The sequence below is a fragment of the Cyprinus carpio genome, chromosome A11, assembly GCF_018340385.1.
Source record: "Cyprinus carpio isolate SPL01 chromosome A11, ASM1834038v1, whole genome shotgun sequence".
In the NCBI taxonomy this organism is placed as follows: Eukaryota; Metazoa; Chordata; class Actinopteri; order Cypriniformes; family Cyprinidae; genus Cyprinus; species Cyprinus carpio.
Genome location: NC_056582.1, coordinates 22,966,389 through 22,982,454, shown reverse-complemented (window position 1 = coordinate 22,982,454; position 16,066 = coordinate 22,966,389). Strand labels below are relative to the sequence as shown.

At 35.3% G+C, this 16,066-nt stretch overlaps 1 protein-coding gene across 7 annotated transcripts in view; it reads right to left on the bottom strand.

Moving 5' to 3' along the window:
- The window catches only part of LOC109068999 (voltage-gated potassium channel subunit beta-2), a 111,717-nt gene extending 95,832 nt beyond the window's left edge, over positions 1 to 15,885 (bottom strand). For 4 of the 7 annotated variants that reach the window (XM_042766863.1, XM_042766861.1, XM_042766858.1 and 1 more), the window contains exon 1: positions 15,741 to 15,885. The gene's annotated coding sequence lies outside the window, so the exon portion shown is untranslated. Of the gene's footprint in view, positions 1 to 6,154; positions 6,619 to 15,740 lie in introns of those variants that run through there. The other 3 variants (XM_042766862.1, XM_042766859.1, XM_042766857.1) reach the window with 3 other exon arrangements.
- Between the last annotated feature and the right edge of the window lie 181 nt (positions 15,886 to 16,066).

The window sequence follows — 16,066 nt, the reverse complement described above, 5'->3', positions numbered from 1 at the left end:
TGATAATTGCATAATTTGTAAATAAAAAGTTTTTATAATATTAAAAAAGTTGGAAGTTTTAAATGTTCAGAAATAACGTGGGAAATGGGAAAATTTGAAAAAAATACTTAGAACATATCAGGGCTCGACAATAAGGACTGCCCGATGTGTGAAATTTTTTATTTAGCAAGGCTTAAAAACGTGCAAATGATAAACATTCATGACAAATTTGTCAACTGTCCCAAATCTAAATTGTTGACCATGCTGTTAGCTTTGAGGCCATCTATATCCTAACTAAACCTCAAGCAGACCCAGACATTTAAAGTGGCATTAAATTATATATAATAGTTGTTGTACATATCAAAGTCATTAAGTGAAAGGGGTATACAAATTTTTGTCCAAGGAGAATGTCTTACCAACAGCAACTGACCAATGGACAACAGCCAGTTTCAACAAACCCATTAAGTTAAGAAACAATTATTGCTCACTCATTTATAGTGGATGGCCGATATTTGGCATTTTTCAAATACCGGCATCGGCGATAAGTTTTTCTGTTTGGCCGATGTGTTCAAGGCAGGACTTTTATTTTGACGGCGCTGAGAACGGCAGCACCTGAGCACACATTGCTCACATTCTCCCTCTTGTTTACTGTTGTTGTTAACAGTTCTGTCTAATATGGGAAGAAGTTTGTCTAATAATCAGATAGAACGGTTAAACAAAGAAATTAATACAAAAAGTATTATAACGATTGCTTTTATATTATTAGTAATAGAAAGGCAAACTAATGGACTAATGAACCTTGCAAACTTAGTCGAATCCAGCTGTGAGATCTTGTGAAGTGTGCATTTTTATCCAGCATGATCACGTGTTCTCTGTGTGATGGTCGGTCCGTGTGAATTAAATGCTTTAAACTTTAAACTCGTGATTTCAAATTATGCTGCGCTTTATGCATTTACCCACGGTCATATTCATGTAATTTTCTCTGTGTGCTGTATGTAAAATGAGCTTTACCCTGGCTTTATTTGAAAAATATGATTCCCAATATAATAAATAATAGGCACAAAAAAGTTGGACTTACATTAAACAAAAAAAAAAATCTTAGAAGACATGCAACAGTGACTGCTTTTTAAACAGGCAGTATGGATTCCTTTGATTTCTTTATATTGCTTATGCCAAAAAAATAAAAAACGTGTAGTGTTTTGCAATTTTTAAAAAACATTACTGCCACCTGGCCAACTTTCACGCATATTTGGCGAGTATCCATTTTGGACCTTGTAGTCCATACTTGCAAATGCTCTGCCAACATGACTGGGTGGTCTAAATGACACATACACATATACACACATTAACACACACCTGCAATGCAGACAGGTGTGATAAATGCCACAGGTTACACAGATCTGCAAGTGCACACCTTCTCCCTGGTGGGACTCCCAAACATGACTAATGCACCAAGACAGCAGCTCTGTGTCCGCACCACAGGATGATTAGAGAGAACTGTTAAGGAGTTTTCTCAGAGGAGAACCTTAAATCTACGTGCAGAGCTTCCTTAATGTCTGTTTTAAAAACAGTCCGGCAACTATTAAGGCATCTCTGCTGAAAACAAGTGCATGAAAGTAAGTGATATCCCATATTTTCTGACTAGGTAGCATCTCAAGAATGTCATTCTCTGGCACTCTCACCCACATTCATCTTTGGACAGTGTCTCAGAATCACATAAAACACACACAGACATCTAGAAAAAGACCTTGAATATCTCCATCCTGCCTTCTTTCAAATATTCTCAATGTCGCGGCTCATATTAAGCCGTAAAGAGAAAGACACTGAAACATGAGATACTATAAGACAAATTTTTAAGGCACTGTATGGTGTTGTAGTCATTGTAGAAAGCATTGTCTTCACTTCTAAAATGCATTACACTGACCCTGATTCTGTACCTATAACACAAATTATTAATTGTATCATTGAAAAAATTACATTCATAATTCTTTACGGTTTTAAAGTTGACACAATGTTTTAAACATATTGATTAACATGATATTTACATGTAAACAATTATTAGAAATGAAAACTGTGAGTAACTGAATGGTTCTAGCATGTTTGAAGATTATATACTGATTAAGCATTAAAAGAACCAGTTCATAAGAGCTTGTTCATGAATCAGACTGTACATAATGCTTGCAATTCAGTAAAAGTTTCATTTGTTCATGAATTATCAACGTCTATCAATGACTTTACCGGTAATGCTTTATGTTTCAAAAACCTTTAAAGAAACCAAAAGATTTATGACTATATCTTGTCACTTTTTTTGAAGTTCTAAGACAGTTCCAAGAAATGATTTTAAGTTCCCATCCACATGTCACAAAACAAATCACACTCATTTGACTTATATTTGAGGGCATGAGTTAGGGGTGGGAAATATGACCAAAATCTTATTTTGTTTCATTTCATTTCATGATCATAGAAATTTTATTGCACAATAATTTATGTCATGATATAGACATTTTTGTTATTTTATCCTACCCTGCGGAGGCTGAAAACACCGACATATAGCATTGTACAAGTAAGCTGGAGTTTGGCGATCTCCATTTGAGTTTATGCATGGTTAGTGAAAAACTAAAATTTTGAAGTCACTGAAATAAGGTCATAAAACACATAGAGAACATTTGTTCACAAGACTGTCAAACCTGGAGCATGTAGCCTAGAATTTTTGCTTCAAAATGATAATCATCTTGTTTACTCACTCACAGAAAACAACAGATTGATTTAAATTTTCTAAGACACTTTTTGTTTAGAAAGGGCATATGCGAGTAGGCGTGATTGACCATGAATATTAGAGTGATTCACACCTGAGAAGACAAAGCCTCGCTTAATGAGCCTTTCAGTCAGGTATGTGACTGAGAGGGATGAGTTACAAGAAAGAATGTGAGGACAAAATAAATGTATAAATTTTTATGTTTGTAGTTTATTTAGAATATAGTTAATTATCCCACAAAATAACTTGAGATTCACTTGTGAGTGCAGTTAAACGGTTTATTAGGAACAATCAAAGCTGTCTTTCAAAGCTGAATTTTTAGCTTCATTACTCCAGTCATACAATCCTTCAGAGATCATTCTAATATTCTGATTTGCTATCCAAAAAAAAAAAAATAAAACTCAAACATTTATTGTTATTATTCTTAATGTTGAAAAGAGCTGAGAATATATGATAATATATATATATATATATATATATATATATATATATATATATATATATAATATATATATATATATATATATATATATAATATTATTATTATTTTTTTTAATTGAAAGAACAGCATTGTATGTAACATTTATCGTATTAATGGTTTTTATTTATCATCACATGTGTGCTAAATAAAAGTTTTAATTTCTATATATACTAACTCCAAGCTTTTGAATGGTATAGTGTATAGGGATGCACCGGTTAACCGGCCTTAAATCGGAACCGGCCGGTTTTTGCTTAAAATACGCGATCGGTTTTTCGTCTTTTTTCGGCTGATTTTTCCGGAAGTGCGCCCGCGTGCACAGACTACATTGTTATCGTTCGTTATCATGTCATTTGTGTGGAAGTATTTCGGAATTTGTGCGCAGAACACGGGCAGCCGTTCGGCACTGGAAGTGCAGAGTTACATATTTGAGGTACAGATAGCAGGAAGCGAACAGACGTTGGTGTACTGGCGCACAAATAAGAGCCCCTTTCGAGCGCGCACTGAAGCTGCGCGAGCGTACTGTACCTGTCCGCGCCCTACACAAGCGGAGACAGTGAAGGGATGTTCAGCTCAACTTCTCAACTTCTCGCGTGTTGGACGAGAAACGAAATGGATTAAACTGACAAAACTGAAATGTTTTTTTTTTTTTTTTTTTGTAAAGTAGAACTTGCATACACGTTTGAAAAGCCAGGAAGTAAACGTCAGTTCTGTATAGGATGATTATTTTTATTTTACCTTAAAATTTGATTAAAAAAATTACCTGCTGTAGCACACTGAAAAAAAGTGTATCATTCATCCAATAAAAAAAATTTTGGGTATTGATTCACATCTATATTTTTTTACTTGAGACAATAAGTTCTTTATTTTTCATTGTCTTAAGTAAAAAAAAAAATATATGTGAATCATTACCCTATTTTTTTTTTTTTTTTTTTTTTTTTTTTTTTTGACGAATGAATCACTTTGCATCTTTGTTTTATTCGCACCAACATTATTTGATTTGAACATTTTGGAATAATTTATTTATATAGCATACTTTATATAGCATACTTGGTAAAGACTTTTTTTTATTTAAAACCAAATTTAAAAACTAAAACAAATACTGAATGCTGATTAAGAAACATCTTCTTGAATGTGTGTTGATTGTGTTGTTTGGATTGAAGAATTATGAAGTTGTTGCCTTTAATTTCACATGGTTACAGTTAATGTTTTTCACTTAAGGCCAGTTCTATGTAGTTTCAACCCATTCAAAAAACAAAAGCTAAATGCTGATGTCTGTACCATCTATGTTTGTATTGAACGTAGGCTACTTACTGTGCAGTCACTGCCGTTAATTTCAGATGGTTACGGTTATTTTTTTCAATAGCCAAAAGCCAGTTTGGCCTATTAAATACCAAATAAACATCTTGTTTATGTATACTTTCCTTCTTTCTTGTTTATTGCTTAAAGAAAAAAAAAATTCACAATGTTACTGCTTTGGCAAACTGGTACTGACTGGTATTGTGGGATGTTTAAATATATAAATGAACATCACATAACTAGCATTTCCAAAGTGTATACTGTTTATGTGCTCTCAAATAAAACTAAATGATAAACTGCATTATTAATATTATTTTGATGGTCATATATAAATAAACAAGACTTACTGCTTTGTTTTCTGTGGTATGGGCCTTTACCCGCCGCGAGCTTCACGTGGAACATTTTAATGTCAATAGCACGTTAAGCGCATGGGCATGGTCGCATTAATATAATGAAGGGAGATGTGAAAGACAGACATCGCTTTTTTGTTTTTATATGGATTACTTCATCACAGAATATTTGTTTTCGGTTGTTTTTCTTTTGCTTAGTTTAAAAGTAGACATGTCAAGCTTTCTATAGATATATCTTTCATCTCTCTGTGTTGAGTATCTGCTGAGTTACAGTTAATTTTAATGACGCGTTTCTAAATGAAGATCACACAGAACCAAGGCTGCAGACAGCGCTCTCTGTTTGTTTTCTTTATTTTATAAATGCACAAAGTTTTGTTGTTATTATGTGTGTACACAAATAAAAGTAGACCCTTTACAGATTCAATTGATGTATTCCTCTTATCTGTACGATCAAAACTGAAAGTGTAATTTAAGTTATTTTCGGGGTTATCAGGGGAAGATGCCACAAAACGCGTATCCGCGTTGATCGATTCCAGAGGGTTAATACCGCAAAATACATATATTTTAAAAAAAAAAAAAACAATGCTATCCCTTTCCCTACATTAGTCTTATACAATTGTTGGGATCACACAATATAAAAGTGATGGACATCATTTACAAAAGAAAAATCTCCAGCCTTCAAAGCAAGATCTCCTACCACATTTTCTCTGCTGTAGCTGCCATTAAAAACTTACTGCACCAAATCTCTGCGACTTGCACCTGCCTCACATTCACCAGCCTCGGCCCAGTGCCCAGAGGCAGTGCAACACCTTCCAGACACAACCTAGCAGGAAAAGCCACTTCCTCTCCAGCAGACAGTACTTATAATAACATGACAGCTCAGAGAAACCATAACAAAGCCTCATCTTCACAGCATCTACTATAACTAAAGCCATAATAGAAACACATATCATCAATGTCGAACTGCGTAGCATAAAGCCAACATTTGTGGGCAACAGATGGGCACCGCAGCCGGTGAGAGCATGATGCTCATATTCGGCCATCAATTGCTTGTTCTTCAATGCATTTCACAGACATCCACTCCTTTCAATTGTTAAATGTTTTTATGATGCCTAATGCTAATGTAAGCTGACACAGCATGCATTAATCATCGGGAAACACATTTTAACTCCCTGTGCAATACGGTATGCAGATATGCTTCTCAATGCAGCAAGCAGATGCTGAGACCGCACAAGGAGACGGAAAAACAGGATTCCCTTTTGCTGCATGGTACATGCACACATATACACTCACGCTTAGGTGGGGAGCAGGATGAGAAGGAGAGGAAAGCAAAGAGAGCTCGTCTTGTTGCTTGACTACCCACCTCTGCCGATGCCTGCTGAAGTGTTTCCTGCTCGGCGAGGCTGAAGAAGAGTTGGGTGGGTGCAGCCAGATTGCCTCCGCCGAGCGTCAGAAACGACGGCGAGAGAGAGAGAGGTAGGGAGGGGGAGATGAGACGGGAATGGTGAGTGGGTTTTTCCTCCACACTACCCTGTCAATGTGTGTGCCTGTTTGGCTGAGTGCATGAGTGTACGTGTGAGAGGGGGCGGATGGGAAGGAGAGAGAGAGACAGAAGCGGCATGTATGTGCAAGCGAGTCTCCCGAGACAATGCCAGTGAATAGAGGCTGAGGAACACAGTAGATGCGTTAAATACAGGGTCCCTCCCCTTTACATCACACTAACACGGCGCTCTGCACAGTCAGCGCTACATCTAACCATATGGAGGAACAACGGGCGCAAGGAGGAACAGAGAGAGAGGGGAAGACACAAGAAAGGAGATACGCAAACAAATTTAAGCTAGAGTGTTTAAAATGTTGTCATAAAAACCACTGCAAAGATTTGACTTAACAGGTAAAGAGTTTTGTAAATGGCTTTCCAATAGGGCTGTGAATCTTTGGGTAGATTAGGGTTTTTATTATAATTTTTACAAGGAATTATTTTCTTATCTATTACTTTGAATTTGCTATAAGAAATCAAATACACTGCTGGACAATAATCAATCATTATTATTTACATTTTCTGCACAGAATAAGGTAGAAAATATACTTTATAGTTTCTGTCCTGTAATAAATATGTCATTTTTTTTTGTCTTAACGTTCCATCAGTTCATTCTGCTTTTTATTCAGTTTAGCTGCAGATATAGCCTGGCACGTCTGTGAGCGCAAGATCACTTCTCTTTCAGTGTGAAAACTTCTTTATCTCATTTCCATAAAATAATATGCTATAGTATTTAACTTTTCCTCTCCATCAGCGAATGATGATTCTGAAAGAAAACACGCCCGATGTCTGTTTGCTATGACAACAAACCTACTTTCATGCATCTGATTATCAGATAAACCTCACACTCTTATTTCAAGGTTGTTGTTAATGCTGTGGTTATTTTATCAGTTTTCTCCGTACATTCGGTTCAACAACACTGTTAAAACACATTTATCATTCAATGGAACTGTGCGTATGCTTAAGACACTTACATTTCTGCCCCGTCCATGCAATAAATACGCAGCTTTCGACTGCTAAGGTAACGCCGTCGGTAAGATGCCGAGAGCCATTGAAAAACTACAGAAAAGTAAAACTACTTCACTTTAGTGTTACTGGCCACGAGTCCTAAGGAGAGATCACACATCAGCTGCTCAAAAATGTGTCCGTGAGATGAACGAAGCGCGAGCGCACTGCTGTGACAGTCACAGAAGGTAAATAGTGGATCGCCTAAAGGAGAGATGTGAGGCACGAACACTGTTCAAGGTCTTCATTAATTCGTGCTTGTAGTAATTTAATGTGTATATATTTTGAAAGCATTGAATCACTATAGAAATCACGATTTATTCGATTCTTAGCGTTTTAAATCGATTACTTTCCAAATTTGGCGATTCACGATTCAAAAATCATGTTTCAAGATCGATGCACATGCATCGTCAGGGTTTGTAATCGATGCATCGAAAAAACGAGTTTGGAGAATCAAGAATCGCTACACCCTTACTTTCCAAGCATTTCTTCAGCAGTATGGTTTGGTGATACATCTGCTGAGTCAAAGGACACATGGCAGGTGTGTGATGAAATACAGTGGGCTTCTCTTACAGGACAACATCAAACAGCATTTGCATTCAGCTTCCATAATCGAATATACATCCTTTACTGTGGGAAATCATGTACAGTGGGACATGTCTTTATGTCATCAGGATTTGGTTGTCTTTTTAGCCTATTATATTATAGGTTAATATTGATTAGAGATGACACATTTCCCCATCCGCGCAACTTTAGTTATATGGGCAAAATAGTTGTATGAATTATAGTAAAATGTAAATGATATTTTAATATTGCTACTGGCCTAAAACTTTGCCTGTTGATTAGTAAATAATGTATAAAAACCTGTTTAATTTACACATACTTTATATTCTATTTAAAGTGTAGAGAGTAACATGACCCTTCTCCTACTGTTGGTGCAAGCAGTCAGTCACGTGTGTGTATGACGGCCGAAGGAGCTTCCCCTGGAACTTACGCAATCGGCAACCGGACGGTTTTTGTTTTATTTCAGCTCATCTCTTTTCTGGACTTGCACAAACTGCGCTGCATTGCAATAATTTTCCAAAATGTCATTTATCTGAAAATGCCAATTCTGTAAATGTCTGTTAACAGAGGCCAGATATGCTGAAGATGAACGCACAGAGATAAATACTGTAGCAGGCAGATCACTCACTGTTCATGATGCACAAACTATTGAAAAGAAATCCTAAATAATGATTTGGGGGTTTAAATGAATGTTTCTGAGGGGAACTGATTGTGGAAAAGTTTAGATGATATTTTCTTTTCATCTCGTCTCTGTATAATTCACATGAAAGCAGTGTTTCAGTGCAGCACTGCTCTGTTTACAGCGGTAACCAAGGAAACGCTGTATCTGCTGTTCCATAAGCGCCACCTGCCGTCAGAGAGTGAATCTGCATCTCATTCAGCCCGTCTGCTGTTTGTTTCATTCAGGCATGTAGTATTATTTCACAAAGCTAGTCTCAGAACATTCTGTTTTTGCATCAAATTGGGTTATTATTAAATCAAACCGGGTTATTATTAAATCAAACCATGTATATGAAATTAGGGCAGCAGTAGCTCTAGCAGCAAATCAACCACCCACATCAAAAGCTGCAGGACAGCCCACAATTCAACTAATATTTCAGAAACAAATCAGAGAAAAAATAAACAAATACTACTGTTCCAATTATTCTGTATATTGCTCAGAAATTATATTGTGTTCAGTGGAATTTTTTTTTTTTAAAAACATTTAAAAATATCACATCTTACAGCTGTAACTACAATACCGTGATATCGTGAAACCGTGATATTGCTCAAGGTTATCATACCGTCAAAATCTCATGCCGGCCCATGCATATTTGCTATATATGTGTGGTTGTGTACACACACACACACACACACACACACATTTACTTTTTTCATCATTAGTAATCTTCTCCAAGAACAGGATGCTAGTAGGATGCAGAAGAAGAAAAGGGGGGATAAAGTTTTTAAAGCATTTCATACTTTTTAAACACAAAACCCTTATTAAAATAGACTTTATCCAAGGGTACTACCTTTCCATCATTTTAGCTTCTGCACTTTAGATAATCTTATTTTCCACACAGATTATATTAGCACATGCATTAGTATGAGATGTTTAGCCGTAGCTTTGGGGATTGCAGCAACTCTAGCATTGCATTACTAGGGGTGGGAATCTTTAGTCACCTCACGATCCGATCCGATTCAGATTCTGGAAGTCATGATCCAATTCCAGAATGATTCTTGATCTAGCTTTTTCCCCCTTATTAATTAATCAGTTTACTGACTTGCAACTTACATTTACATATCCCAACATAAGTAATGAAGTACTTTTAAAAATAATAAAAAATTGAAAAAAATAATTAAAACAGATGTATGTTAAGAATTTTAAACTTATATAACTTCAAAACATAACTAACATTAATTAAAATATATTAATTTATCTGTCTAATCATGTCTAAAAATATAATGTCTACCAAGCACTGATAATGTATGGAATATAATATTAACAGACTATCCTAATGTTAATAAAACAATAGGCCTATACGTTTAGAAGCACGGATGTGTCTGTAACTTTAATGGTATGGTTCACACAAACATGAAATTAGTCATAATCTACCCAGGTTGTTCTAAACCTGCATAAAGTTCTTTCTTCTGTTGAACACAAAAGAAGATACTTTGAAGAACGTGTCTCAACAAAATGGCTGATGGCTGTAACTTCCACGGTAAGGTTAAAAAAATAAAAAATAAAAAAAATAAGTCATTGGGGACCAGAAACTGTTTGGTTACCCACATTATTTAAAGTATTTTCTTTTATGTTAAACAGAAGAAAGAAATTATTACAGGTTTAGAACAACTTATGGGTGTGTAAACGATGACAAAATTTTCATCAATGTCAAATTGGCTTACAATAACTCTACTGGAGTAGGGCTGCAACTAACGATTATTTTGATAATCGATTAATCGGTCGATTATTTTTACGATTAATCGATGAATCGGTTTATGTACTTATATTTTAGTTTTGCCCATTTTTTTTCCCCAAAGTAAATTATTAACAAAGGGTCTTTATCATTCAACATAGACTTTTTAGAGATTTTAACCATTTTGCATTGTCATATCCTCATCAAAAACATACCTGGAGTTGTGTTTTATTATGTGTTAGTTATCCTTTGTCGAACTCTTCTGCAATCAAAACACTGACCCATACATACTCTAGCAAATTTCACAAGGAGATTTCAAATAATGTTTTCACCATGGCAGTCCTTAGGGCTCCTAAAGTAGTTTAACATCCCGAACAAAGCTTATTAAGGAATCTTTCAGAACATATTTTCACTTAGAATAAGAATAAAACAGAATAAAATTGCAGTAAATTGCATTTTATTATTTTTATTTTTTTCCTGTAAACACAGCTTATACCTGGGAAACAGCTTTATAGCTTATGCTGTGAAACTGTAAACAATCCTTCGAATAAAGTGCCAATGGCATGAAACCTGAATGGAACTCACATTTTAAAATAAAATTTAAAGTAAAATCCATCAGAAGGTTGTCCAGAAAAAAAATTGGACACACACAAAAAACCTGCTGTGTGAAAAAGGGCAGTGAATACTTAGAAAAAAAGGTGCATTTCAAATACATTTAAACATTAACCTCTCTCAGTCAGTCATAATTAGGCTGCAAGACTGAATTACGAACTGGTAAACGACAAAGCTTTAAATGTTAATTGTTAAAAAGCAATGTTATCAGCTTTTTACGACTAAACATTTGCAAACAACATTGTACTGCAGAATCTGCACAAATAAAAGTCTGCACACTGTGATTTTCATCGGATTTAAATATGTAGTGGTCCTTATAACAGTGCAAAATTCAAAAATGTAATAAAGCGATAAAATGTTAACAAAACCGCTTATGCCTGAACTGACAGGAATTCGACTACCTGTGGGAAATGAGGCAGAACACTATTCACTCATTATTTGAGAAAAACTTTGCATTGCAGTGCAAAAAGGTCAACATGTCCAAATGTTCAGGGCTTAACAGTTAGGCTTGCTCTCTTTTTAGAGGATATGTTTCCTGCCGCAGTTTACAGGTTACTCTTCTTTTTTGAAGGCTCAAAGTAAAGTGCTCCCACATTTTGGATGACTTCGTCCGAATAGTTTTATCTTCCGCTTTTTTCTTTTTCTTTCTCGAGCTTACTTCCACTGCCGCCTGCCTCACCCATCACGCTGAATGCTGCAGAGTGCAGAGACGCTGTGCGGGAAGCACGTGACATAAAACGAGGCCAGCTATTGGCTAGTCGCTACTTCTCCTGCTGTACTGGCTGAGTAAAACCTCCGGTGGCTCATTACTGCCACACTTTGGTCACCGCAGATTTAAAATATGCACGAAATGAGCCGCTTACGGCAAATAAAAATTATTTAGCAACGAATCGATTACTAAATTAGTTGACAACTATTTTAATAATCGATTTTAATCGATTAAATCGATTAGTTGTTTCAGCTCTATACTGGAGTGATGCGTAATCATATTCAATACAGGCACATAGGCGTTAGCTTAGAGCTAGCCAGCTAATGTCAATCACATCATTCACTGCGATCCCGTCCACGCCGTCTATTCCTCTAACGAAGACCCACTTCGGTGGTGGTGCGGGATGTCAAGGCGCTTTCCAAAATTCTGTTGGCTTGCTTTTTTATTATCTCAGCGTGCCTGCGACTTCAGTTCCCGCAGAGCACATTTTTTCAAGTGCAGGAATTGTTAATCGCCTCAGGTCCTGTTTTTCTTTTTATTATTTGTTTTGTTTTTAGATGATATAGGCTACATGATGAAGTAGGTTTTTAAAAGGCGTTTTAATGCTATTCCTTGATAAAACTTCCTATTCTTTTTGACTTGTGTTTTAATATGTTGGCTAACGTTATATGAAGATGAAGGATTCTAACAGGCTATTGATTGATTTTCCATTGTTCTGCATTTCCTCAGCTGATTTTAATAAATAAGCATTGGCTGAGGTTGAGTGTGCGCTCTTCTATTTTTATTTTTTTTTAACGACCGCCTAAAATTAAATGATGATAGTGCGAGGCAAGCGTAGGCTACGGCATAATTGTAACCTATTTTTAGCAGAAATCATTGAGGGATCTGACAATGTGATTCATAGAATAAGTATTTCAAATGTAGGCTATTATATACATGCACGCACAGTTTTTTTTTTTTTCTTACCATCTTTTGGGGGTTTCTTGCTTTTAGACTAGTCGACTAGTTGGATACAAAACTTCCATTTAAACGACAGTCAAATAAGTTTTTGTGCACATCACAAGCACAATGATACCACCAATGTTACTCTTTTGTTTGAATGACTCCTAGCAGTACTCTAGTCCCAAATGCAGCTTGTTAAAAGATGAGTAAGACAGTGGTTTCTATTTATATACTGGTTTGCAGCGCTGCAGCAGAAAAAAATCAAAATATGCTTGCATGCAGCCTGTGAGGAGAACTCTTGCCATTTTACTTCACCTTCCTGTTCCTGCACTCGAGTTGAAAAGCACATTCACACGTGCCTTGAGGGGCGTTCTCAAATAACTGCAGCCCATTTGAAGTGTGAAAAACAGTGGAAGCCAACTTCTTGACAAAGCAAGTGCATTTCTCAGATGGCCAAAGGAAGTCAGCCAAACGGTTCATAGTGAAAGCTGTACATATTAAACTTTTGTCCATTAAAGAGAGGAGTACTGAAAATACATATTCTAGCAACTTTACACAGCATTCTATCACCTACTATAGCAACAAAGGTTAAATAACATTTGCCCACTCTTCGTTTTGTGAGACACTTAAAAGGAGTTCACTCCAAAATGAAAATTTACTAATAATTTACCATCTGACCATCCAAGATACAGAGGAGTTTCTTCATCAGATGTAGCATTGCATCACTTGCTCACCAATGGATCCTCTGCAGTGAATGGGTGCCGTCAGAATGAGAGTCCAAACAGCTGATAAAAACATCACAATAATCCACAAGTAATCCACACCACTCCAGTCCATCAATTAATGTCTTGTGAAGCTAAAGTTGCTTACGACTAAATTATGAATCATCTATCCATTATATTGCTTTCTCCAGTGAAAAGGTCATGTTCTCTGAATCAGGAGAGAAATATGTGCAGATCAAGCAATGTTTACAAGAGAAAACAGTACAAAAGAGTTGTAAACAAATGTGTCAGTAGATTTTGATGAGAGAGGAAAACAGGGGATGGACTTTTTCACTGGAGGAAGCAATATTATAGATTATGGACTCATATTTTGGACTCATAAAGGTTTAAAGCTAAAATGTCGTAATGATATATTTGTTTCTTACATACACGCAGCTTTTTGCTTCACAAGATGTTAATTGATGGATGGTTGTGATGTTTTTATCAGCTGTTTGGACTCATTCTGACAGCACCCATTCAGAATTCACTAGTGAGGAGCAAGTGATGTAATGATACATATCTCCAAATCTGAGCCCATGACAACAAACTCATCTACATCTTGGAAAGCCTGAGGGTTTTTAGTAAATTTTCATATTTGGGTGAACAATTCCTTCAAGCCACTGTACACTGTCAGCAACCTGCAGAGATAAAATGACCAGAACTCATTCATTTGCAACCACTGCAAACAGGATGTGGCCATATCCAGCAATTTGACAAAGTTAAGAACATTATTTTTATGCAACTGCTGAACTTGGTATGACCCAATGTCATCAAAAACAAATAAATAAATAAATAATAATAATAATAATTATTATTATTATTAATACACACATACATACATACATACATACATACATACTATTATAATTATTTATATATATATAAATATATATTATGTGTGTGTGTATATGTATATGAATATATATATATATATATATATATATATATATATATATATATATATATATATAATATATATTCATATACATATACACACACACATATACATACATATATATATATATATATATATATATATATATATATATATATATATATATATATATATATATATATATATATATATATATATGGGTCAAAGACGTTAAGATGTCCACATCAAAAGAAATGGACAAAAGTGATTTTGTGTCCATAGAAAGCACATTAAATGTAAGTAAAATGTCTACTTTTAAGGTTCCAAATAAGTTTTTGGAGAATAAAATGTTAAATTTGGTTGAAATAATGTTACATTGTCATTCAGTGTTTAAAAGTATTTATGCAAAAATTCAAACAACATGCTTATTCTGACGTGTACATATTAAAATATCTAAAAGAATAATGGAGCATACTAAATTTTATTGTGTTTTAAATTAGTAAAAAATACTTACTGATGAATGGGCAAAACCTAGGATAGTGGCAAATGTTAAAAATATAAAATTACAACTCATTAGTATTTGGGGTGAAAGTAATTAGACTTTTAATATGTCATAAATTGATTGTTGTTGTAAATATGCCTGACAAGATTGTTACACTGAATGACATTTTACTGGGTGTCTTCTGTAAATCAGGGGAAAATGTATGATATTTATTTTTTTGCTCAGAAAAACAAAAACAAAATTGCAATTAAATAAAACAGAAAACTTTTTGCATTTTTTGGGGGGAAAAACTACAACAGTTTAAAGCAGTATTACACTTTTTTTATGCTTAAACACTTTTTCGTCTTTGACCCACACACACACACACATATATATATACACACATACACATACATACATACATACATATATATATATATATATATAAACACTATGGGGTTACGTATTTATTTATTGATTTATGTTTTGCACTAGTAACAGTAACCGGGGTTTTGGTGTAAACTATGGTAACCAAGGGAAATAAGTTAAAAGGTCATGAAGAGTATATCCTGCAAAACCAATCTCTACTTACCAAGTGTAAATCGCCTTTAAAGGATGCAGAACACATTTCTGGCATGTTTTATTATTATTAATACTATTCTAATGGGAGAAGATGCTGCGAGCTTTGGATGCTGTGATGTTAACGTACATCATGAACTGACGGTTTCCTTTCGTCAAGATCACATTAAAGCTCAAAATCAAATCCCAGAGACGATAAACTAGCTAAAACAGCAGGTATAATAGCGAGTAGCAAAATACAACAGAAATTAGTTTTGTTTATCATTTCCGGACTTTATAAACTGTACGGTAAAGGCAGTTCGACGTCACTTTATGAGATATTCAGCGATTTAGCATTACCTCAGCGACACAAGTCTTCAGCAGTGATTGATTTCTTGCATAACAGTAGCTGAACAGTGTATAACATATAATATTCTTACCTTACAGGAGGATAATTATCGATATTCACCTCAAAACTGTATTTAGTGTGATGACAGACGACCGTTAACCAAGCAGCTGGCAAACGACTTCTTTTTTGCCGCTTTTCACACTCTCGCCACGCGCTACAAAAGACACTCGCGCTGTGCAGGGACGCTCCTATTGGCTGGTTGAGACGCACCGCAACAAGACAGCGACGTTTGATTGGTTGGCCTCGCAGTACGTCACTGGAAATATGTTTCAAGCGTCCAATAGTTACGCAGACCTTTTCAATACTCTATCCTCAAACTATGCAGTGCGTTTTGTGAATGTATTTGTGTTAAAGGTT